The sequence below is a fragment of the Lathyrus oleraceus genome, chromosome 6 (assembly GCF_024323335.1).
Source record: "Lathyrus oleraceus cultivar Zhongwan6 chromosome 6, CAAS_Psat_ZW6_1.0, whole genome shotgun sequence".
Taxonomy (NCBI): domain Eukaryota; kingdom Viridiplantae; phylum Streptophyta; class Magnoliopsida; order Fabales; family Fabaceae; genus Lathyrus; species Lathyrus oleraceus.
The window spans coordinates 407,972,447-407,980,985 of NC_066584.1; the positions used below are offsets into that span (position 1 = coordinate 407,972,447).

General features: G+C 39.7%; 1 non-coding gene across 1 annotated transcript; it reads left to right on the forward strand.

The window, feature by feature from the left end:
• The first annotated feature begins 7,786 nt into the window (after positions 1–7,786).
• LOC127099730 (small nucleolar RNA R71) lies at positions 7,787–7,893 on the forward strand. The gene has a single exon (XR_007794205.1). It is a non-coding gene; the product is annotated as a small nucleolar RNA R71 (small nucleolar RNA).
• Positions 7,894–8,539: the final 646 nt, after the last annotated feature.

Below are 8,539 nucleotides of genomic sequence, written 5' to 3' on the forward strand. Positions count from 1 at the left end.
CAGTAACTGGTATCCATAAATAGGGGAGGTAAAGATTCTAAATTTTGGAGTCGGTCCCCTAGGTTTAAGCCAAGTGCTATTGTGGTTATTAATCCACCAATTACAAAAGGTTGACGGCCTCTAGCACATAGCGTGCGGATGTGATGAAATAGGAAGGAGGCAGCGTTTACCTGTGTATCTCTTTCAAAGACGCAGTGGAGGAAGAATAATTCCTTGGCGTTTACTTTGTTGTCGTTTGGTCTTCCAAAAACTGTGTTTTGCAGGATGCGGATAAAGTATCGGATGGTTGGGTTATGTATATGGGAAGCAAGGAGCACATCCCAGTTGTTGGTTTCTACACCGGATATTTTCCTAAAGAGGTCGAAGGCGTGTATGTGCCACTGGGAATTCGGAGGGATTCTCGGGTGGACTCGGTCTCCTACAGGGAACTGTAGCATGGTGCTCAATTGGTTTTGGGATAGGGAGTATTCGGTGTTGAACATGCGGAAGGTTGCGGTACCGGTTAAGTACTCGTCTTCACCGGTGGGAGTGTTGTACGAATAAGAACTTAAAAATTCTAAGGTTATGGATGGGTAGGTAGGTTGATTATGAGTGCATAGAAAGGTTAAATCAGCAAGGCGGAGCATCCATTCTATACCTTGAAGTAATCCTAATTCTTGTAAACAAGTTAAATCAGGATACCTGGTAGAGATGACACCTCGCTGTTGGAAACGCTCGAACTGCTCCCTTTGATAATTATCATCTTCGGATCGGAAGATGATATTTCTGAAATCTTGGTTTCCCGACATACCGATAAGTGGTTTGAAAGAGGTAATAAGGGGAGAAGGGAAATGAAATTGATTTTATAGAATGGTTTGTGGTGTATGAAGAAAGGTATGGTGGGTATTTATAGGAAAAGATTTGGAAGTTGGAAAGGGAGTGGTTGAAAAGTAAATAAATATGGGTAAATGTGAATAAATGGGGAAGGTAAAAAGTGGGTGTTGTAACGGTCGTGTCTCCAACGGTTAGTAACGTTCACATAGTCTGAAGGTGTCACGCTCGTGACAGGGGTGTTACGGGCGTGACAGGCACTTGGTGTGACGACCGTAATGGATTGTGTGACGCTCGTCACACAGTCATCCTTGCAACGTACTTTGTTTTATCATTATGTTTTATTGTTGTTATTTTGTTATGCAAATGTTTATTTTATTTTGCTATTGTGATACTTTTAAATTGCCTTGCATGCTATTCTACTTTCATAATATATAATATATATATTATATATATATATTATATATATATATATATATATATATATATATATATATATATATCTTTAATAAGTTATGTAGGTAGCAACAGTAGAGAGCATTATTGATAGATATTGCATAAGTCATAATAAAGTAAAATAAATCAATAGCTTCATAAAATAATCATAATGTATCATTGGAAAACAAAAGCAAACATGCGAAAGAAAAACAAATACTGATATTAAAAATAATGTAAAAACTAATGAATAGCCTAAACTAAAACTAAGTAACTAAGAAGAAAAAAAAACAACTTCTAGCCACTTGCAGGATCTCTGGCCGGAGGAGCAAAGGAGTTAACACGGTTTAGCAACTTCTAGCCCAGAAATTCTTGTCCCATATTAGCTAACTCTTCTCTGAAGGCGTCCTGTTCTGACATCAAAGCTTGAATGATGGTGTTATAATTATCTCCGGGCATATGATGTCTAGGATCAGGTACTGCCGACTCTTCGGTCGGGATAGGTTGAGGAGGGGGGTCAATATCATAATAACCAGATGGTGTCTGAGGGTCAGAATCAGCATAAGGAATCTGGTCGTCACAAATCTCGTAGTCCTGGATGGATTCAGTAGATCTAGCAGGGGACGGTGTTCCGTTCAGGTTGTAGAGCCAGTTATTGTGGTTATGAACACTAGTCCTCGGACTAGGCAAGGTGAATAGGCAAAGAACTTGGTTGTTAATTATAAGCTCAAACTCTTCAGGCCCTAGGTTTGCTATAAACATAGTGTTGAAGAGGAAGGGTATACTCATAGTCGCAATGCCACAAAAAGGGCTTAAGTCAAGCATATGTTGACGTAATCCGATAGCATTACCAATCATGGTTATCAATTCGCCTATTTGAATTGGTGCTCGTTCATCTTGGATAAGGCGGTCAAAGTTCGCCAACATAAAAGTGGCACCGTTTACTGGACGGTTCTGGGAAGCACAAAATATGATGAAGAGTTCATCACGTGAAACTGAGGTACTATTTGACTTCTTCCCAAAAAGGGTGTGGGTCAGGATCTTATGGAAATAACGAAAGGCCGGGTTATGTATGTTTCCTGAAAGAAACTCATGTTCCTCGGGGTCGTCATTTTCAGTCAAGTTTCCCCAAAAATGTTCAAGTTCTCTATATTCAAAAAGGTCTTCTTGGCTCACTGTGAATGTATCAAAAGAGGTAGGGAAACCTAAAAGGTTGGTAAAATCTTGAATGTTAAATTGATACTCCATATTGAACATTCTGAACTGAATAAAACCTCTGCTTATTCCTTTTCCATGGCTGGGTAGATAGATCAGAGAGCTAAGGAATTCTAGAGTCAGTCTCCGGTAAGTGACGAATTGTCTTCGAATAGGAGTGGTTTCCCACCCTATTTGACTCAGAAAATACATGACACTCTCTCTTAGTCCAAGGGCAGTCATTGCCCAATCATCAGCATACAAGCTAGGTAGCATTTCTCTCTCTGCTAGTTCCTCAAACTTTTGTTTCTGAGCTTTCCCTCTGAATTTGATACCCATACGATCAATTTGTCCCATCAGGTTAGTGTTAGCTAGAGAAAAGAAAAACAAGAGTTTTAGTCAGGATTTGGCCAAATGCCGAAAGAAGAAAAGAAGAAAAATTTTATAAGTTAAAATAAATTAAGAATGAATACTAAATAAAATTTAAAAGAATAAATAAAGAAGAAATAAAAATAAAAAATTAAAAAATTTGTGGGTTGTCTCCCACGAAGCGCTTTGTTTAATGTCGCAAGCTCGACATAAAAACTATCAAATGGAATCTATAAATTCTGGAGGCATTTCGTCTAAGTGCAGGACTTGTGAATCTTCATTGTTCTCTTCATAGTGATAGTGTTTTAGACGCTGCCCGTTTACGATAAATGGTTCAATAGATTTTCCTTTAAGTTCCACCGCTCCACTTGGAAAGACATTGGTGATTTGGAAGGGGGCTGACCATCTAGAACGTAGTTTTCCTGGGAATAACTTAAGTCTAGAGTTGAACAAAAGGACTATATCGCCTTGTTTGAAGATTTTTCTTGATATACGTTTATCATGCCATTTCTTCGTTCTTTCTTTGTAGATTCTGGCATTTTCGTAGGCGTCTTGTCGAAGTTCCTCTAATTCGTTTACGTCAAGAATTCGCTTTTCACCAGCGGCCTTATAGTTTAAATTTAGATTTTTAATAGCCCAGTAGGCCTTATGTTCTAATTCTACCGGGAGGTGGCAAGATTTTCCATAAATAAGCTTAAATGGGGTTGTTCCTATGAGAGTTTTGTAAGCGGTTCGATATGCCCATAAAGCTTCGGGTAGTTTCGATGACCAGTCTTTCCTTGAGGTGGCGACTGTTTTTTCTAATATTTGTTTAATTTCTCTGTTAGACACTTCCACTTGTCCACTGGTTTGAGGATGGTAAGGTGTTGCGACTCTATGTCTTACACCATACTTAAACAGTAGTTTTTCGAGTACTTTAGATATGAAATGCGATCCACCATCACTGACTACTATTCTTGGGACACCAAATCTTGGAAATATTATATTCTTAAATAGTCTAGTTACTACTCGTGTGTCGTTTGTTGGAGAAGCTATAGCTTCAATCCATTTTGATACGTATTCAACCGCTACGAGTATGTACTTGTTACCGAAAGAAGGTGGAAAAGGTCCCATGAAATCTTTTCCCCACACGTCGAAAATCTCTACTTCCAAAATGCCCTTTTGTGGCATCTCGTCACGTCTAGATATGTTTCCTGTGCGTTGACATCTATCACATTTCTTGACAGCAGCATGCACATCCTTCCATATGTTTGGCCAATAAAGACCGGCTTGTAGGATTTTGGAGCAGGTCTTGGATGTACTTGCATGTCCACCATAAGGAGCGGAGTGACAGTGTTGGATTATATTTTCTACCTCTTCTTCAGGTATACACCGACGGAAAATACCATCGGGGTCTCTTTTGAAAAGTAAAGGGTCATCCCAGTAATAGTGTTTTATGTCATAGAAGAATCGTTTCTTTTGTTGGTAAGATAAATTAGGTGGAATTATTCCGGCAGCTAAATAATTGACGAAGTCAGCGTGCCATGGTGTAACACATATAGCTGAGGTGGTTTCTACCTGTTCATCAGCTTTATTTTCTTCCAAAGTAGCTATAAGTTTATCGTACGAGAAATCATCGTTGATCGATGTTCTTTCCGGTTCAAGGTTTTCGAGTCTAGAGAGGTGATCTGCTACTACGTTTTCAGTTACTTTCTTGTCTTTGATTTCCAAATCGAACTCTTGTAGCAACAGGATCCACCTTAGGAGTCTAGGTTTAGCATCCTTTTTTGTTAAGAGGTACTTAATGGCGGCGTGGTCAGTGTAAACGATTATTTTGGCTCCGACCAAGTAAGAACGAAACTTATCTAGTGCAAACACTACTGCTAGAAGTTCTTTCTCGGTTGTGGCGTAATTCATTTGTGCTTCATCTAGGGTTCTACTTGTGTAATATATAACGTGAAGCTTTTTATCCTTTCGTTGTCCTAAAACAGCGCCCACGGCGTAATCACTTGCGTCACACATTATTTCGAATGGTTCATTCCAATCTGGTGTCTGCATTATGGGTGCGGAGATCAATGCTTGTTTAAGCGTTTGAAATGCTTCTAAACATTTATTGTCGAATATGAATTCAGCATCCTTCATCAATAGTCCGGTCAAAGGTTTAGTTATTTTAGAGAAGTCTTTAATGAATCGTCGGTAAAAATTGGCGTGTCCTAAGAAGCTTCGTACTTCTCTCACAGTTTTCGGAGGTTGAAGGTTTTCGATTACCTCTATTTTGGCTTTGTCTACTTCAATTCCTCTATTTGAGATGATGTGTCCAAAAACAATTCCTTCTTGTACCATAAAGTGAAATTTTTCCCAATTAAGTACTAGGTTTACTTTTACACATCGTTCTAGAACTCTTTCTAGGTTTTCAAGGCATTCTTCAAAGCTTTGTCCGCATACGGAAAAATCATCCATAAATACTTCCATGATGTTTTCGAGAAAATCGGCGAATATTGCCATCATGCACCTTTGGAAGGTTGCAGGAGCATTGCATAAGCCAAACGACATTCGTCGATAAGCGAAGGTACCAAAAGGACACGTGAATGTTGTCTTTTCTTGGTCATCAGGATGGATTGGTATTTGAAAGAAGCCTGAATAACCGTCTAGATAGCAGAAATGAGAATGTTTTGCTAATCGTTCTAACATCTGGTCAATGAATGGTAAGGGGAAATGATCTTTTCGGGTTGCTTTGTTTAGTTTCCTATAGTCAATGCACATTCTCCATCCCGATTCGATTCGTTTGGTTATAGTTTCTCCTTTTTCATTTTCAATAACTGTTATACCTCCTTTCTTTGGTACTACGTGTACAGGACTAACCCATTTGCTATCAGATATAGGATATATGATACCTGCCTCTAATAGCTTGGTTACTTCCTTCTTCACTACCTCACTCAGGATCGGGTTTAGTCTCCTCTGGCGTTCCCTAGAAGTTTTACAGTCTTCTTCTAGCATGATGCGGTGCATACAAATAGAAGGACTTATTCCTTTAAGATCGGTGATGTTGTATCCTAGTGCGGTTGGATATTTTCTTAAGATATGTAGGAGTTTTTCGGTTTCGAGTTTTCCTAGGTCTGCATTAACTATCACTGGTCGTTCAAGTTCTAAGTCTAGGAATTCATATCTCAGATTTTTGGGAAGTGTTTTCAGGTCGAGGGTTGGTTTCTTAAGGCATTGCGTAGGGTCCGGTGTTATTGCTAAACATTGGTTAAGTTTGTCTTCTACAAGATAGTCAGACGATTTGTCATTCTCTAACTCTGTTTCTTTTATGCATTCATCGATGATATCCATGAAGTAACATGTGTCTTCTATTGCAGGTGCTTTCAAAAATTGGGTAAGAATGAACTCAATTTTCTCTTCTCCTACTTCGAAAGTGAGTCGTCCCCGTTTTACGTCTATGATAGCACCGGCGGTTGCTAAGAATGGTCTTCCCAATATGATGGGTGTAACTTCATCTTCTCTTATGTCCATAATTATAAAATCGGTTGGAATGTAGAATTGACCTATGCGCACGGGAACGTTTTCAAGAATTCCTACAGGATATCTAACGGAACGATCTGCTAGTTGCACAGACATTTTAGTTGGTCTTAATTCTCCCATTTCTAGTTTCTTGCATATGGATAAAGGCATAACACTGATACCGGCTCCTAAATCGCATAAGGCTTTATCTCTGACAAATTTTCCTATGTGATAGGGTATAGAGAAACTACCTGGATCTTTAAGTTTAGGAGGCATATTCTGGATTATAGCGCTACATTCAGCAGTGAGTGTAACGGTTTCGCTCTCTTCAAGTTTCCTTTTATTAGAAAGAATTTCTTTTAAGAACTTAGCATATGAGGGCATCTGCGTAATAGCTTCTGTAAAAGGAATTGTGACGTTTAATTGTTTCAGTAGGTCAACAAATTTTTTAAATTGGCCCGCATCTTTGGTTTTAATAAGCCTTTGAGGGTAAGGGATAGGTGGTTTATAAGGTGGTGGAGGTACATAAGGTTCTTTCTTTTTCACGGTTTCCTTATCACTCTCTTCCTTTTCCTTAGGTTTATTTTCTTCCTCAGTTGACTTTTTAGAGTTTTGGTTTTCTATCCTTGGATCAAACGGTCCTTCCACTTCCGTTCCACTTCTTAATATGATTGCATGAGCGTGGCTTCTCGGGTTAGGTTGGGGCTGTCCAGGAAATGTACCAGTTGGGGCAGCAGTAGGCGCTTGTTGTTGAGCTACTTGTGATATTTGCGTTTCCAGCATTTTGTTATGGGTAGCCAGGGCATCTACTTTACTTGCTAGTTATTTAATTTGTTCGCTAGTGTGTACATTCTGGTTTAAGAAATCTTTATTGGTTTGCTGTTGAGAGGCTATGAAGTTCTCCATCATGATTTCCAAGTTGGATTTCCTAGGAACGTTATTGTTAGGTGTAGATGGGATCGGCTTTTGATATCCAGGAGGTATAGCTGGGGCTTGATTTGGAGCTTGTCCTGGCGCGTATAAAGCATTATTACTCTTATATGAAAAATTATGATGATTCTTCCGGTTTGAGTTATAGGTATGCGAGTAGGGATTTCCTTGAGCATAATTCACTTGCTCTGCTTGGATTCCTGTTAGGAGCTGACAATCTGCAGGAGTGTGACCTTGGATTCCACAGACTTCGCAATTCTGAGTTATGGCAACCACGGTGGCTGGGGGTGATACATTTAAACTTTCAATTTTCTGGGCCAGAGCTTCCACTTTTGCATTAACATGATCAAGGCTACTTATCTCGTACATGCCACTTTTCGTTTGAGGTTTCTCCACCATTATTCGTTCGCTTCCCCACTGATAATGGTTTTGGGCCATGCTCTCAATAAGTTGATAAGCATCAGCGTAGGGTTTGTTCATAAGTGCACCACCCGCGGCGGCGTCTATGGTTAATCTCGTGTTGTACAAGAGACCATTATAGAAGGTATGAATCACTAACCAGTCCTCTAAACCATGGTGTGGACAAAGTCTTATCATGTCTTTGTATCTTTCCCATGCTTCGAAAAGAGACTCGTTATCTTTCTGTTTAAATCCATTTATCTGGGCTCTCAACATAGCTGTTTTGCTTGGAGGAAAATATCGGGCAAGAAAGACTTTCTTCAACTCGTTCCATGTGGTAACTGAGTTGGAAGGAAGTGACTGAAGCCATCTTCTAGCGCTATCTCGTAACGAGAAAGGAAAGAGACGAAGTCGAATTGCCTCTGAAGTGACACCATTAGCTTTAACAGTATCAGCGTATTGGACAAATACGGATAAATGAAGGTTTGGATCCTCGGTAGGATTTCCAGAGAATTGGTTCTGTTGCACTGCCTGCAACAGCGAAGGTTTAAGTTCGAAGTTGTTTGCTTCGATTGCGGGTGGAGCAATACTCGAATGCGACTCATCTTGCGATGGAGCGGCGTAGTCTCGAAGAGCACGAGCTGGTTCTGCCATCTCGGGTATCGGTGAAGGAAGAAGATTTTTGAGATTAGGAATTTCGATTGGAGGGAGATTGTTTGCAGCACGATATTCCCGAATTCGTCGTAAGACTCGGAGATATAGTTCGATGTCGTTGATTCGTAAGTAAAACGGCTCGCCTTGTGAGCGAGTGTGTGGCATACAAATCAACGAAAGAAATAAAAAATAAAAATAAGCCTTAGTCTCTACAGCGTAACAGAAGAGTTACGATATCGACTAAATAAAAGTCCCCGGCAACGACGCC